This window comes from Dreissena polymorpha, chromosome 1 (genome assembly GCF_020536995.1).
Source record: "Dreissena polymorpha isolate Duluth1 chromosome 1, UMN_Dpol_1.0, whole genome shotgun sequence".
NCBI classification, from domain to species: Eukaryota; Metazoa; Mollusca; class Bivalvia; order Myida; family Dreissenidae; genus Dreissena; species Dreissena polymorpha.
In genome coordinates, this window is record NC_068355.1 from 26,742,698 (window position 1) to 26,760,731 (window position 18,034).

At 33.8% G+C, this 18,034-nt stretch overlaps 1 long non-coding RNA gene across 1 annotated transcript in view; it reads right to left on the minus strand.

The window, feature by feature from the left end:
- The window catches only part of LOC127865004 (uncharacterized), an 87,808-nt gene that overhangs the window by 54,025 nt on the left and 15,749 nt on the right, over positions 1 to 18,034 (minus strand). The gene's annotated exons all lie outside the window — the stretch shown is intronic.

The following is an 18,034-nucleotide window of genomic DNA, read 5'->3' on the forward strand; positions in this document are numbered from 1 at the left end:
GATATGTGATAAAGAATAATCAACCAGACAGAGAGTTCTTACGATGCTGTCCGGTAATCTTGCGCAGTTAAGGGTCAATTGTTTTAAAAACATGTTCTTTTATAAATTGGCAACATAATATCTAAATTTATTATGAAAATTATAAGTTCATGTGCTTATTAACACAGAAATATCTGATTAATTCAGTGAAGAATTGTCCGATTTGATTTCAAAACAAACATGACTCACCTCATTTTCAAACTATCACAGTGTCCGGTAATCTTGCGCACTTTGTATAAAGACCTCGTTTAGGCAAAATTGTAGACATATGGTGTCCAATTATTGACAAAAAACATTCCAGAAAAATATTTTAAAAATCAGTTTGCAAAACCATTGAAATTAAATGTGGATTTCTAGTGCAGTTTTTGTTCACTACAAATCAAAAAATATAAAATCACTAATAATAGTGGACAATTACAACAATGTAATAAAAAAGTACCGGTATGCGTGAAAAAAAAAACCATAACAGGTTTGATACCACGATCATGCTTCCATAGTGTACAGAAAATATCAAAACTAGGCCATTGCGCATGCGGATATCATACCAAATTGGTTTGACAGAATGGCGGGAAATGATTACTATGTCGTCTGATGCGATATATTTTCATGGCAAAAAATACCATAACTGATCGGATATTGTGCAATGGAATGCTTAATTACACATTGGATTTATGAATTCTTAATTTAATGTATGAAAACGCTAAAGACTGCAGGGAATTTGTGATTCATTTTGAAGTTTTCGTAAGAAGGCCAGTGTTTACCATGTATAGGGATGACGCAACCGGTGTTTAAATGTAATGATCGAATTTAATTTTGCATGGAATACGTAACTTTTAAATCCGTTAATTCTTTAAAATGTGAAATTCCATCTTTCATCACTAAAGAAAACCATTTGTCGTCTGCAAGATTCGCAAATGCGAAGTGCGCAAGATTAACGGACGCGCAAGATTACCGGACTTAACTGTACACTTCGAAACACGGGTTAAGTAAGTCAACCAGTATTGTGGGTCGAACACTATTCTTAATACAGCTGTTATTACAATTCATAAATGGTCCATTTGCTGAAGGGCGAGTATAAGGCAAATGGACGCATTTTTTTTCTGTTTTATAACTGGTTATCATTTTTTTAAACCACATAAACACCAATGCTTATTTTTTGAAGATTACACTGCAAGTTAGGCAAGTGATTTCAGTATTTAACAATGCTCAATGTTTACATTGAAAGTCTCATTGCACGCAACTTCAGGCTGGGATTATAGACCTGTGATGCTCACTAAAATAACTTCTTGAGGCCCGGGAATAGTTTATTATGAGACTTTAATCTATCGATGACTACAAGAAGACGAGACTTGGCAAAACATTAAATAATCTAAAAATTTGTGAAATTAACATTAATAACATGCAAGAGTAAAATGACATTGGTCACCTTTACACCCATGTATTCTGGAATGCCTGACTGAATAAGGTTAATTACTGAAATTTTAACTTAAGAAAAGCATATTTCTAAAACATCATTACAGAAGAAAACACTTGGTTTACATAAAACGAAAAAAACAAGTGTTATTTTGTCCGAATTATGTTGCCTTCCAGAAGTAGTTACACACTTGGTAGTGTGGCTCACACATGAGGTAGAATGGCCGTGGTAACTACTTGGGAGGCAAAACAACTAGGGGAAAGGAAACTACTTGGGAGCAAAACAACCTGATACTGTACAGAATTTAATTTTGTTTGAACATGTTGATTTTTGTAAACCACAATCATTTGCTTGTGAATTAAGTTTCTGTAATTATAAACCTGTTAATGAGTTAAAGAGTTTATATTTGTTTCAAAATATACATTCATATGTCTTTTTTCCAGGTCCACTGAAGCATGTGAAGAAACTGTATTTTGATGATGAAACACTTCCAGTGCCACGTTCTACACACTATTGGAGACAGATTTAATGTAGAAAACTACACAAATATCTGAATAATGTTATGAAAAAGATGGATGAAATCCACCCATTACAGTTACCAGAAGCTTCTGTAGTTAGTCACCTAATTCCAGTTTAGTTCTCTGAGATTCTTGTGATGGTGAATGTTGAGGAACTCTGTGAAGTCCTAGTGTTTTAATTGACACAAGATTACATGCAAATTCAGAAGACACTAAGTATGCAGAATTCCGAACAGATACAGTAAAAAAAAAATTAAATAATGTGTAATTTGGTGACAAATTATAGTCAGTTATATACATGTATATGTATGTGTGTAGCAGAAGATTTTGTAAGGACTTAAAGGAGAAGTACTTTTTGGTATTTCAGGGATTATTTTCTCCAGTTCTCCATAAAAGCTTATGTTTGGATACTCATTAGGAGTGCCTCGTAACGTTGTTTCTAGTGAGTACCCACATAATGTTTTAAGATTAGAAATAATACAAAGTATCCCAGACCTATCAACAAACACTCCTCCTTAACATTAGTCCTCTGTTTGTGTATGATATATATATATATCTCATGATATGACAGCAATATCTTGCAGACACCACAGCAAGCAAAGTTTCAATGTGAAAATTGTTTTGAAATATAATTTGAAAGAAGTCAAATTATCATTGTCTGAACTAGTTGATTTTAAATATGTAGAACAATTGTAGGACAATTGTAGACTTTGGTTCTAGACCTGTTCTATATGTGTTCTTATTCCCCACTAGAATGTTTGTAGAACTTACTGGTTCTTAAAGAGTTCTAAATGTGTTCTAGAACTACAGTTTAGAACATTTTTAGAAATTTCTTGAACTTATTTTGTTCTAGAAATGTTCTAAAAATGTTCTTGTATATTATTGGAACAGTTTCAGAACTAAGCCTTGTTCCACAAATGTCTGGAATTATTCTAGAAAACAGTTCTGGAACAATTCCAGAACATAAGTTCTAGAACGCGAATATGGAACATTCTAGAACTGTTCTTGATGTTCTAGAACAGTTCCAGAACCGTTCCAATTTCTAGAACAAATCTTCGCAGGGGCGATTTCAAACTTGTGATATAAAAAGCTATAACATAATTTCGAAAACTGAGTAGCATCTAAGGTTATGCAATAGCGTACAACTTCAGTGCCTTCAGCGCCTTGATTTGTAATTGTTTGTAGGATTGATTCTGTGCAAGCAGTCCATGTTTCTCTGTCGTGACCGTTATAACAAATTGCGGTGAAAAGTTGCTGCAGCCAACCCTTAAAAATATAAACACATCTTCTACGTACTGCGACTTATTTGAATGTGTTTGTTTACTTTTGAACATGCAACTATCAGCAGATACCGTTGAAGCATGTTCAATTTCAAACAACATCGGGAAACATGACGTAAGTTTTTTAAAATACTTTTTCTTCATTAAATGGGCATGTGGACGGTATTTCCCTATATGTATGCAAATTTTTCCTATAACACAATTTTAAGTGAACAAAAAATAAACATAAAATCATTAAATGCTGGTTCAAAAAGTTTCACAAGGACAATATTTTTTAAAATACATGAATGACTGAACATGTTTAACAGCTAGGTCCGTGTTTTTCAGAAACATCAAATAAATTCTTTGTTATGCGTAAATTTCCAAAAAAATACAATATCATACAAGCCAACGATATTCCCCTTTTAAAATAAGGTAGCCACAATTGTTTATATGCATGGCCTTTGTCTGACTGTCTGTCATTATCATTTTGATGATTGTCTCTCTTCAAGTGCTATTGCACAGCTTGCAACACGGTATAGCTTTTCACAGCTTTCACTGTTAAAAACTTCAAACAAATATAGTACAGCAGTAGGTAGAGTCACATGTGCCCCTCACTTCAATTTCGTGGTCAAAGATCATATGCAACTTACTCCTATAAATATGAGGGCGATATTCTTTGTATAAGAATTGATTTGAATGTAAAATAAAAGTATCTCTTGATAATGCACTATTTGTCTATTGAAATGTGATTTTATTTTATTCTCCGCTCCAGAATTTTGTTGTTTTCAACAACAATTTTTTTTTCGCTCGCCTCTTCAACTTTTTTTCAAAAAAATATGTACAGCAACAAATCAATTTGAAGTATATATAACATTATTTAGACAAAAAAATATAAGAGTATCAATAAGTATTTTGAATATTGCATTTGTCCGGTAAAAACGGCAGTACAGAATTGTATTTTCTCAAAAAGCCCAGAGTTTTTCTCATTAAAAGTTAAATGATTAAACAGCAAACATGGATACATTCTATGAAATACCAATGTTACAAAATAAACACTGTCAGTCTTATAAGCTCTTTAAAAATTGAAATGAGATATACCATTGTGAACTTGGCATGTTAATATGCTATCATTTATTTAATGACATGCAAGGCCCCTTCATGAACAATGGAACACCTGCGTTTGACTTGAATAAAACATTCCATATCTTACCCCTCATAAAATACAGTTCATCATATCTATTTACATGTTTACCATATATACCTTTTATTTAAAGCAAGTAAAGCACTTCTTTACTGGTTTTTGGCATGACATTATTTCAATTTATTTTCCGTGTAGCATTGTGTGTCACCCAGAAAGCTGAAAAAATAACAGTTTTGGTGCTTATATTACACACATTTACATATCAGCAAAAGAATCTAGACATGGCTGCTTCTGAATCATGTAATCTAAGAAGGATGTACCAAAATAAATGGTTTAAACAGAAACTGCAGACGCAAGCACCTGTATGACAGTTGCGAACAACAAACTATCGTCCTTGATGGCTCGCAATATTTTGCAATGCTTTACAGACCATAGTGTTCCAAAATTAAATGTATTAAAAAAATATCATAAAACATTTGCTGATTTTAAGTATTATGTAATATATATCCCCAATGCACCCATGACATATGTTTGAACACATCCAAAGAGTATGTCAACCAAAATTTTGGGTAACCATACATGTGTAACCGGACCGGGGGAAATCTATGCCCTTGTTATTAATGGCATAACATAACTCGCTTTATGCGTTTACTCTTTTATTCATTTATAGTTCACATAATTTTCAACAAATTCCATCTTCATATATTACATTCTTAAGCATTCCTTCTTAACTCTATTAAATTCTTATCAGATCTTCTTTAACAAATTCCACCCTCCTATTTCCAACTGTCTCTCTAACTTGTAACTGACTTTCTAACTTTTCTCTTACTGACCTCTACTTCCTTCCTTCATAAACTAACTTGTCACTCTTTTGAAACCCTCTCATCCCTAATACCAAGTCACACCCACACATCTCACTGACCAATAATATCTCTCATTCATTTATCGATCATACAGATCCTTAATGCCAAGTCACACCCACACATCTCACTGACCAATCATATCTATCTCTCATCCAACATACAGTACCTTACTTCCTTACTTCTACAAGACTGTTATTAATTAGCACCTAGTCTAAGAATCTTTAGTCACAGTCATTATTTATAGCTAGAGCTGATAAGCATACAGTCAGCATACAGTCTGCATATTGAGTGTGAATTTAACATGAGAAGACTTCCAAGACTGTAACTAACACAATGTAATCAATATCAAGTTAAACATGTGGTTCCAAGTAACCTTCTACTGCAATTCAGTAGAAAAAGAAATCATATTCAAACATATTCACAGAAATCAATTCAATATCTTTAAAACTGTAACTATTGTATTGTATGAATTTATAATGTACTCAATCAAAAATCCCATAATAATATAATAATATTTGTAACTCTGTGACACATGTCTTGTTTATTCACTCAACATATTATAAAGCCATTACAAACTTTATGATGCAAAATATCTTACCTATGTCAGGATGTTAGTTTGACTTGTACATGTACTCTAATGACACAGAGGTTGAATGCAACACAATAGTGATCATTTGCAGCATCTTAATTTAAACATGCATGATAAGTACTGACCTAAATTTACAATCGCTAATGATCTGCCCTACAGCCATATAAATTATTTGAGATTTTACTTTTAAATGAACTTTAAGCTGTTGGTACAGGTGCTGCCTGTGACTCAACATGGTTATCTGATGATGATTTGAAGTTATTTAAAACTTCCTGATATAAATTATAATACTTTATGCCAGACAAGCTGTTGTATGCCCATACTTAAAGGGACATGTTGACAGATTATCAAAATTACAATTTTGCAAAATTTTGTCACATATAAAAATAAAATAAAAGTTCAACATAAATATATCACATGGGAGTGAAATACCACTTACAACAAAGACTGATAATGAAAATACAGTCTACTCTCATTATATCGAAGCCGGTGGGAACGAGAAAAAATATTGAGATAACAAGAGCTCGAGATATCTGATGAGGCGTTTTCAAAGAAAAAATTAGACGAAAATTTACCTTGTTTTTAACATATGAATATCTGCTAAGTGGTCTAAACAAAGCCGTCACTGTGTGGCATAATACTCACAACGGTGTAATATAACTCAATTCATTTTGGAATGTTGTTTGTAAAAACAATTAGTCTTTTGGCCTTTCAGCAGGCTGTGTATTAATTTCAGTTAATTGTAGTTAAAGTGACAGGCCTTATTCAAGTGTTAATGGCTAACGACATTAGACATGTGCGGCCATTGATGCAATTAACGGATCTATTATCTACCGCACATTATAGGAACTGAACAGAACACAATTTTATTACACATAAACTTTACAGTTTATAGTGTTAAACAAAAAAACAAAAAATACAAAATACATGAATATAGTAAGTGGATTTAGCAGAAATGTTATAAAATAGTTATGGATGAACTATACAGATACTTTAACAAAACTTGTTTTAAATCACATGTTAACAGTGTATATTGCTACATAATTTTACTACTTTTATAATCATTAATAAGGTAACATATTAATTGTAAATTTGAAGTAGCATAGAGAATAACAGTGTGCATCCAAACCACATACATTTTTAGTAGCAACGGCACAATTACAAATTCTAGTTAAACTTGTATAATATACATCAGCATAGTCTATAATCAGTAAAATATAAAAATAATTTTAATTTCAAAATATCACAATAATTATACTTTCGAAGGAGCACACATTATACATTCGAATCACAATCACAAAATCAGGTATCGAAACAGTACCGGATAATACATACAGTTAATATGATTGCAACATCTATATCCTCATATACTAAAACAATACATGTAATATAGCATATTCATATATATATATTATTCATATGAAATAATATATCATTATATAATAAAAACAATACATGTTCAAATATAGCATATCACATGATGTCATATTGTGTTCAATATACATTTTAAACTATAAAACGAATACCTTGAATAAATTCTACATTATTATTGATATAATGATTGCGAATCTTGAGTGCTTCTGAAATAAACTTTCCTAACATTAGCATTTATTTTTATTTTCTGTAGTTGATAATTTTGTGAGTTTGACCATACTAGGACTGACTCTATAATAGTTTTTAATGTAGTTTTCTCAAATTTGGGCAAATTTAGAACATTTCAACAAAAAGTGGTATTCATCTTCTATTTCATTACTGTCACATAATTGGCAGAGCCGCAAGTTTCGTTCAAATCTATCATATCTTCAAGTCTGTATTATCAGGTTATGTGCACAGATGCGTATTTTTGTAATCACTGTTCTTCAATTTCTTGAAACAATCGTCTCTAAATATTGTTCAAACAAATGTTGTTTTTATTGCTTTGTATACAATTTGTACCCTATTATCATTTATATCTTGATTCCACTCTTGTAAGTATTCGTCGATAACTCTTTGTTTAAGCAAAGACAAAAAATTAACCTCATTGATTTGTGAGTTATTAGACCAAACATAATTAATTCCGTATTTAGATAGTAAGTCCCTAACCTTCCCAAACCAGTTCAATTTATTATCATCTACGGCAATTAGACCATCTTCCAAATATATTTCATAATATAATGTTTTCGCTTCTCGTTATTTTAAACCAATATCTTACAATACGTACATATCTGTTAATATACAACGGGTATCTAACAAGTTCACCGTAAACGGCTACACTTGAAGCTGATTTTCTGACACCAAGAACAGCTTTGCAGAATTTAAGGTGCAATTTTTCCAACTGGCTACACTTTGAGAAACCCCATATTTCACACGAGTATGTGATAATTGAAGACACAAAATCTAAGCATCAAATAACTGCCAAGCAACCTTTGGTTTACAACTATAAGTTTTCAGGTTGGATAACAATACATTGAGTGCTTTTAAGCCCTTACCATTCAAAGATTTAGTATTGAGATTAAAGTTCCCTGTATAATTAAGTGTTACACCCAGATATATAAAGTTGTTTACAATGTCTATGTTTTCGGTACCATATAACCACCGCTCATTACTTTTGATAGCTCCTTGTTATTTTGGTTTTTGGAATGTTATCTTGCAAACCCCAGGTATTACAATATTCATATAAACGGTCGATAGACTGTTGTAAGTCTTCCGGCGTTTCACCTATGACAACCATATCGTCTGCAAACATTAGTAGAATTCTCCACGAAAAGAGAAAAAAGGATCGGCGATGGTATCTCCCCCTGTCTTAGTCCAATTGCTATATTAAAATACTCCGAGTATGTGTTACAATGTCTAACACATGCTTTGACCGACTGGTACATACTGTGTATTATACGCAACATTTTGCTGTCCAAATCGGACTTGTATAACTTTAACCACAGTGCATTTAAATATATGGAATCAAAGCAACGTTTCATATCAATGAAACGACAATACAATCGTTTATTCATATTAACATATTTTTAAATAATTGAATGGAGTATGAAAAATGCATCTATTGTTGAGCTGCCTTTTCTTAACCCAAACTGCGCATCAGATATAACATGGTTGATTTTACACCATGTTGTTATTCGCTGGTTGAGTACACATGTAAACAACTTTGCAAAGTCACTTAAATAAGGTGATGCCTCTATAATACTAGGGTCAGATTTTAATCACCCTTTTTATGTATAGGGATTATAATCGCTTCAGTCCAAGATAAGTGGAATTTGCTTGTATTTAAATCATGTCAAAAATCGTTGTAATGTAGCCTGCCAAAATATTGCAGGCTTCTATAAAATATTTGTTAAGCAATTTATCTACGCCCGGTGATTTACATTTCTTTTAGACGGCAAAAGCTTTAATTACTTCACTGTACGTTATATGATTATCAAGGTCCCCATATACGTTATAGGGAGCAGCCGGGCGAAGCGCGACAGTGAAGTATCAAAGAAAACATTTCTCACCTTTGCTGACACTGGGACAGTTATTCACACTTCGAGATAAAACACATTTAAAATCGAGACTCGGGACAAATGTTTATATCGAGATATTGAATTAGTTGAGATAACAAAAATCGAGATATTGATGTTTATTAATGTAGATAAAGAAGATTAAAAGTTGGGAGCTTACCAAGACATATCGAAAAAATCGAGGCATGCTATGTCGAGATAACGAGAGTAGACTGTACAGCTACTTTATAAATTATCATCATTTGATATCCATACAATCATACAGGATTAAAGAACACAAAATATTTGCATAATTTTGAATAATTGTATTGTTTTCTTTTAATTTTGTTTTAAACACTTGGGTCACTTATATCAAGTATAACATGTTTACAAATATATAACGGTCAGTATGGTCGAGTGGTTTGGGCTATTGAATTTCCAACAGACAATGAGCCCCGCTGGGAAAAAATGTTGTTCTCTCCTAAATTCTATTCTACCATTGTAACGGATCTCTAACGGATTGTCTCAAACAGTGAACAAATCCCTTTAACATTTGGGCTTCTTAGTTAAGCTTTCCATACAAAAAACTTGTATAAACATTCAAAATACAATCAAAGAGATTGTGTTTGTTAAATTAAATACGAATAAAAGAATAAACCTATTTATCATACCTCGCATGCTAATATGTCTTGCTTACTGGTTATTATAACTGATCATACTTATTATATTATAAGTCTGAAGTTATATGCAGATATTCTATGCAGATATTCTATTAATACTGACTACATTGTAAGTAAGGTATTTGCGCAAAACAATGGTATTATGCTTTGCATACACATTTTAAATTGTTAAAAAAAAGCACTAAAATAAATTATTTTTAAAAGTTTGCATAGCTGCTTGCTTGTTAAAATCTAATTATGAAACTGTTCAAAATGTATTACTCTATAATGGATACATAAGTATTGATATTGCACAGCAAGGGCATGGAATTACAAACATGACAGAAGGGCGGAAGATCGGGCAAGTGGTGAATACAGAATCCTTCGCCGATCTACTGGATACAAAGTATTTAGTTGTTGTTTCATAAAAATAAATTTATTTAGATTAACTGCTGAAAAAGTAAAACACTGAATAATAATAAAAAATTGGCTTTGTCATAGGCAATGACATTCTAACACGGCCCTGCATAATTAATGTCCCTATTTGTTCAGCCGAATTGATCCTACATGCATAACCAACCACATGTATATACATAAGCTTTAGGCCTAAACAAATGGGAGGCGGAAAACTACAACGGGCGAGGCATGGTATGGTATTGCGCAAGGTGGGGTTAGAGGGTTAGGGTTTGGGTTAGTGTTAGGGGTCGGGTTAGGGTTTGGGTTAGCCTAAACCCAACCCTAACCCTAACCCAACCCCTAACCCTAACCCTTACCCTAACTCCTTTTTGGGGTTATCACCCCTGACCATGCCTCGCCCGTTGTAGTTTTCCGCCTCCCTAAACAAATAGGTTTGTTTCTGGTTACATGCACACAAAATGTGGGTCGGTAGGTAGGCTTTATTTCCAACCACAACACTTCATTGAATACACTGCAACTCCTATATATCACGTTCCGTTAAATCCTGTTGTCCAATATATCGTGAATCGGCTATGGCTCCCAAAAATCTGACGAGCATAATACCCAAATAACATGTTTTAATCTGAGAATTTGCTGAGATAAAATCTGTGTCAAGCTAGTATTTTACCCTTGTTTTACCCAACTTTCCTGTTTAATGGGACATTCCCATTCCATTTTGACCAGATTGTTTGCTGTCATTGTACATCATACTCTTTAACACCTCAGTTGTAGTGTGTACTGCGATAAACAATAACCCCACTTGCAAAACATCACAGATCATTTCAGGTGTTACCATTTTCTATTGATTTTCTTTGAACTGCCAAAATATACCAGTTCAAACATGAAGGCGTATACAATTTTAACTGTAAATGTCACAAGTCAATACTGATCTTTCTCAAAAATCTTTGCATGTTAGATACAGTATATAAATATTACATTGCTGACAGGGTGACAGTAAATTTGTCAACTTGAGGAAATACTGTCAACCGAGGCGAAGCAGACATGTAATATTTATTTTATTATACCGAATAAACTATTCAAACATGAACAATTTATATGAACCATGAACAATTTTTATATTCAATAATTGAATTTAATTTCAGCAATGAACAACCATTAATATGTTGAGTGGTTCAGATTTACGGGCAGAGCAAAATGAACTTCGCTTTATTCGGCACCGACCTAGTAATCAATTTATCCCATCAATTTTGTTAATTCGTCAATTATTTCTTTAAAAATATATTACAGAACCAGCTTTCCGTATTTTATTTTCATCACTTGATTACGAAATTTATGACGTACGTGTAGCATGTCATTTCGGTGACATAACATTTTGGGACAACAATATGGTGGGTTTTTTAACAGTAAAATATTTGTTTAAAGCATCGAAAGGAATCCAAAACGTATTTCGGATTGTGTGTTTGTCATGCATAACACCTAAAGAACACACACTGGAAGTGTAAATCGTTGTAACTTTATTGTTATTAGCATTGGATTAAAGTTGCCTTTGAGGTTAGCGTGTCGTTTATACTAAATTGATTTTCTTTTTGACTCCTGTCAAAGCTTAAATAATGGCATTAATCTATTCTACCGCACAGTTTCAGCTGCAATCGATATTTTAATTATCCAAATACAACGGACACGCACAACTGCGTACTGCGCATGCACGAATGGGACAGTATAATTTTCGAACATTACGCACGTGATTGCTAAGGCAGCGGGATACAGTATTTTTTGTCAGTAATTTTTTTCCCGCTGATGGAACGTGATCGCTATGGCAGCGGGATACAGTATATTTTGGACAGTAAATTTATTCCCGCTGGGTCTGACAGTATTTCTATGTCATGATGGCCTATGGGAGTTAAGCATTGTGAATAAAAGTGAGGTATAATAATGTAAACTACTTTCTTTTAATTTACAGGTAAAGCTCTCTCAGTTTGTCAAAATGCACTACTATTAAAGCCCATGCTTTTCATGTGGATGAATGACGTCATTTTGTAAATGGGCCTAATTTGAGCAAGCCTTTCTTGGCAATGGTTTTCAGATTACAAATTTAACCCATTTATGGCTAGTGGACTCTCCCATCCTTCTAAATTTTATCAATTTATTTCCAAAATTAGGGATGTCTAGTATATTTATTTCTATATTTAGAATGTGTATTACAGAAATTCCTTTAAAATTCTTAGACATCATGCGGCGTCTCATCTGGGTCCAAGCCTTTTTCTCTAGATGCTAGGCATAAATTGGTTAATTATACAGATTATGCTAATGCATACATATACAGTACAGCCAAGGCGGAACAAACATATTTCGCGATCCGCGGCGGCAAGGCGAAAAGAGTCGATGCCACCTCAGCTGTTGAAGCCGCGTAAGTATGCGGCAGCAAGTCGAATTTCGCCGCGAAGCTTCGCATCTGTCCGCCCCGGCATGCCGAGGCAAGCCTCGATCCGCGACATGACGCCGAGTCGATGTATACATGTTTCATAAAATTAACAATCTTTTTTAAATCATTAGTTGTTAAAAAAATTAAAAGAACATTTATTATTATATGACCAATCCTATTATTTAATGTGCGCGGATTCAAAATAAAATAGAAAACATAGTTAACAAGATGTGTTTGTGAAACACAATGTCCCCCTATATGATGTTTGACCTTGTAGGATGACCTTGACCTTGACCCTTCACCACTCGAAATGTGCAGCTCCTTGAGATACACACGCATTTCAAATATAAATTTGCTAGCTTCAATATTGCAGAAGTGACATTACATGCGCAATTTTGACCCATATATTTGACCTTGAAGGATGACCTTGACCTTTCACCACTCAAAATGTGCAGCTCCATGAGATACACATGCATGCCAAATATCAAGTTGCTATCTTCAATATCGCAAAAGTATTCATAAAATAAGCGATTTGGGCCACATATATTTGACCTCTGACCTTGAAGAATGACCTTGACCTTGACCTTTCACCACTCAAAATGTGCAGCTCCATGAGGTACACATGCATGCCAAATATCAAGTTGCTATCTTCAATATCGCCATATATTTGACCTCTGACCTTGAAGGATGACCTTGACCTTTCATAACTCAAAATGTGCAGCTCCATGAGATACACATGCATGCCAAATATCAAGTTGCTATCTTCAATATTGCAAAAGTATTCATAAAATGAGCGATTTTGGCCACATATATTTGACCTCTGATCTTGAAGGATGACCTTGACCTTGACCTTTCACCACTCAAAATGTGCAGCTTCATGAGATACACATGCGTGCCAAATATGACGTTGCTATCTTCAATATAGCAAAAGTTATTGCAAAATGTTAAAGTTGGCGCAAACAGACAGACAGACAGACAGACCAACCAACAGACAGGGCAAAAACAATATGTCCCCCACTACTATAGTGGGGGACATAATAAAAAAGCAAGCTGTTGTGTTTTTAGTGAGTGCATTCCCGTTTATAAACAAATTGTTGTAATCCTGAAAATTTAACAAAAATCAAAGTCATCAAAACAAAACACGATAATCAAGGGCATGTATTAATTCAATTTCAATAATAATTTATCTTTGTCATTTTTAGAATCGGCTTAAGTAGTTTAAGTTACTTTGTGTGCGTCTATAAACTGCACCGTTTCATTATTATTTTATATTGAAGTGATTTTATGGGCATTTTTCACTGTTGAATTGAACTGAAAAGAATAAACAGGTCAAAAGAGTTAGTGAAAATGTGGTTACTGACAATTAGCTGCAACTCATCTTGCTACCGGCTGTTTATAAAATTAGATATTTTTAATGACTGGACATTCTTCTAAGCCGAAATGATTCGTTAAACAAAATAGTGTCTTTGTGTCGTTTGAACGAATCTGCACTAAAACTTAATTCACATCGTAAATCAAATACTTTCTGTCGTAAGTTGGGAAAAACGAAAGTACGGTTGATATACAAATGCATTACTTTCCTCTTTCCGTGATATTGTTTTAGTATGTTGATGCTGTATTAACAAATATAAGTGTATATAAGTGAAAACACAAACAATAAACAACGGTTGCGATAGGCACCTATAAACTGTACGATGCCCATGATATACCTTTATAACATGAAACTAATAAATATGAAAGTGGCGTAAATCTAGGTTTCTATGCTACACAAATGAACATGTAGATGTATATCTATTCACTTGATCCGCCGCGTACGTATGCGGTGGATTCACTCCGTGAAAGTACGCGAGGTTGATACAGGCTCGGCATCGTTGCGCAGAACGATGCCGAGTGCTGAGGCGATTTGCCGCGTGAACACATGATTCGGCCGCCGCGTACTAATAATCTTTCCGTGGCGAAGCCGCGGATAATGTTTGTTCTGCCTTTGCTGTACTGTACATGCATGAGGCTTTCCTCAGTTGTGTAAATTTCCCTACCGGGGGCATACAAATCGCAGTGCTAAACTGGGATTCCAAGATCCTGTTAGAATCATTCAATATATCTAGGTGTTTATCAAAAATGAAATATTAACAAGAGATTGCCAAGCAATATGGTCCCCTACCGGTGAAACTCCACCATTGTGAGTAAAAAACTAAAAAAAATTTTTATATATTTGTTGCCATGGCAACCAGAATTTTTGACGTAGGCACAAAATGAAATGACGTACATAATCTCCACATTTCCATCTATCAATGTTTCAAGTTTCATGAAAAAATATCAAGATCTTTAAAAGTTATCGCAGGATCCAGAAAAGTGTGACCGACTGACTGACTGACAGACTGACAGACAGACGGAATGCAAAGCATAAGTCCCCTCCGGTTTCACCGTTAGGGGATTATAAAAAATCAAGTGAACCTTTTATATAAAGAAGAAGTAAATCATGCTGGGCCCAAAATATTTTGGCGCTTGGCAGGCCTTGTTTCTGTTGCTAGGCCTGATGTCACTGCATTTTGTTTACCTTAAATTATACAAGAGCTGTCAGAAGACAGCGTGCTCGACTTTTCGAGTGCAAAAGATACGCTGTGGAACAATGTTGTTTGTCATATATATGTAGAAGATTGCTGATTAATGATGAATACAGAAAAAAGGGAAGAATACATTTTAGGAACCTTGTCATGTGATAAATTGCAATTATGGAAATTTAAAAAAAACTTTCCTGACATTCCATTTACTTCAATTTAATACTGCATACCATATTTAATCAATTGTCTGCAAAACTGCATAAATTAAACATTATTTATATGAAATTACACTTTTCTATATTTTAGTACTGAAACAGCTGAAGCAGGATGTGCTGAATCAAATGTCAGATTATTCATTATAACCTACACCTGTAGAAGGGTAACAAAATATGTGACTTCCTTCATGCCATACAACAAATATTTGCAATTTTATATAGATAATTGACCAACATCCAAAACTCAGTTAACTGAACCATTGTGAAAGTTAATGAACTTGTCATGAATTTCATAACAGGTTAATGAAAAATTATTTTACCCCAAAGAGACTTTAAAAAAACAAGGGCTGTTTGTAAAACATGCATGCCCCCCATATGGGCTGTCCGTTGTAGTGGCAGCCATTGTGTGAATACGTTTTTTGTCACTGTGACCTTGACCTTTGACCTAGTGACCTGAAAATCAATAGGGGTCATCTGCGAGTCATGATCAATGTACCTATGAAGTGTCATGATCCTAGGCAAAAGTGTTTTTGAGTTATCATCCGGAAACAATTTTACTGTTTCGGGTCACCGTGACCTTGACCTTTGACCTAGTGACCTGAAAATCAATATGGGTCATCTGCGAGTCATGATCTATCTACCTATGAGGTTTCATGATCCTAGAACTAAGCGTTCTTGAGTTGTCATCCGGAAATCACCTGGTGGACGGACCGACAGACCGACCGACATGTGCGAAGCAATATACCCCCTCTTCTTCGAAGGGGGGCATAAAAAGGTTCATGAAAACATTGTTCTGACAAATGAACTGTTTACAAATATGTAGTTCTTGGGCCAAAAACCTCATTAACTGTGTAGAATATCATGAACATTACCATTACACTGTTCATGAACATTTGGTTCATGTACTTTCAGTTAATACGAAATTTATTTACTTAAAAATCATCGAATGCAATGATTGTGCATACATTTATTATTAGCAATTATTACATAATGAGTTCCTATGCATCAACAGACATAAACACCCAGAGGGTCAGTTCCATGTTGTCGTTGGACAGTCGTATGATGAAGTAGATCAGGAAATGGTAAGTCCTAACCCTGTTTTTTGGTACTTGAAGGAACATTTTAGTCACTCTGACCCTGTTGATCAGAAAGTCAATGTAATTTTTAATGTCAATGATATATAGTCGATATGCTAGTTTCAACTATGTTTACCCATGTTTAAGTGACGGATATAATATAAAAAAACTGGTGGTTTTACAACAAGCGGGCATACATGTATGTGACTTCAATCCAAAACACATGAAATAGATAGTTACAGGCTTTGATGACACAGTGAAATGACTGATGGCAAATTGCGCTCTTAAAATGTGACCCATTTGACTTCAGAGTATATTATTTCTGCAGACCTGAACAAGATATGCTGTGAGACAATTTAGTTTGTCGTACAAGATTGCTGAAATGATGAATACAGGGAGAAAAATAAATTTACCTAGTCAAACCTAGTCATTTTATACATTCCAATTATGGAAATGAAAATAAACTTTACAAAGACTGTCCACTTACTTAATACAATTCATACTGCACATTGTGTGTCATCATTGTCAGATAAACTGTATAAATTTACATTATTAATGTAAAATTACACTTATTTGGTATTCACAAATTTATCCCCTCCTTTAAGACATATTTAGATCAGGATGTACATGATCAAATATCACATTATACAAATCTGCACCTGTAGAGGCGAAATGAAATACCCAAATATTTTCGTGACATAAAGCACATCTTAAGATAGCTTTAAAGATGAATTACTATCATCAAAAAACTCAGTTAACTGCTATTTGTTCCATATGCGCCCATCATATAAATAGCCCACTCAGCTATCTCTCTTTCTGGTAAGGAGAAACATAACATATTAATGGATTTTAAAGCGAACAGCATCGCCTATGGCCTGACTGCGCAAAAGCACATGTTTGGTTAAACAAACGCTTGCCGAAAAGCATAAGACCCATTTTCGCATGACGGCGCTATTTACATGTGATTTAAATGTGTTGAAAGAAAACTGCATTTAAATCAAATACAAACATACGATATATTTCGATAGTGAAGAAAGATACTCGTAACAAGGCATATGAGGACACATGAAGTGCTCTCCTGTAGTATATTTTTTATCTACTCACACTTATGTGTGGTTTGACAATGCTAACACACATATCATGCGGTGAATATGCAGCTTACAAGTGAAAAACATAGCACAATAGTTTAACTTAAATGGTAAATTGTATTTATTTATTTAGAAAAGTAAATTGCTAACTTTATTTCAAAGTCAGCGTATACGCCGACTACATTTTTAAAAGATATTTATTGTTATAAATATATTTAATATAATATATTTAGTTGTTTTCGGTTTTAGCGATTATAAAGCATTTTCGAGGTTGCCAATAGTACAGGTACAGTACACTCCACG